Genomic DNA, 785 nt, shown 5'->3' on the forward strand with positions numbered 1-785 from the left:
CAGGGCGAGGTTACAATGCTCCTTTGTCATGCATGCTTTCCTCTCCGTAAGCTAGGAGCTAGTCTGAGTACAAGTTTACAGTACGTGCGAGTGTGCGCGCGCACGCGTGTAGGTTCGATGCGTCACAAATACAACTGACTTGGTTGATATGAATATATTGTGAAATCTCGATATATGGACCATACACAACTCAAACAAGAATGTAAATCTAATAGAAAATGAAAACATGAGAGGAATTCCAGCACCACCAGCATCCACGAAATCATATCTAGGCCAGAAATGACGTCACAAATAATATCCGTCTTTTTGTACCACGCACTGTACTGTACGCCTACCTGTAACGCCCTTATTTTCCTCCGTGTCGCAATACAGGGAATACACATAATGCTAAAGACTTACTTCTCTTACAACTCGTATATGTTTCTTGTCAGTGTAATTTTATCATTTGGGAAGCTCTTTCGTAATTTACTCGTTTATGCAAACTTTTTCACGTGACGCGGAGGATCTTGGAAACAAACGTCGACCCCGTTGCCTTAGGTAGTTTAATGTGTCATCTTTTAATGGATTTAAATTGCTTAATGGAGAGAAATTTGCTTTGGGGCTTGCGAATTTCAGACTAAGGATAATACACTTTCGTTACCAAAGTACGCATCTTTTCACAGAAAGTCTTCAATACGGAAATATTCGGTTATCTTAACTGATTCACTCTTGGCTGTTTTTTGTAGACGTATGCATACAGAGCATACTCAGACACAGACTTATAGCCACACAAGCAAGCAAGCAAG

The sequence above is a fragment of the Penaeus monodon genome, chromosome 32 (genome assembly GCF_015228065.2).
Source record: "Penaeus monodon isolate SGIC_2016 chromosome 32, NSTDA_Pmon_1, whole genome shotgun sequence".
NCBI lineage: Eukaryota > Metazoa > Arthropoda > Malacostraca > Decapoda > Penaeidae > Penaeus > Penaeus monodon.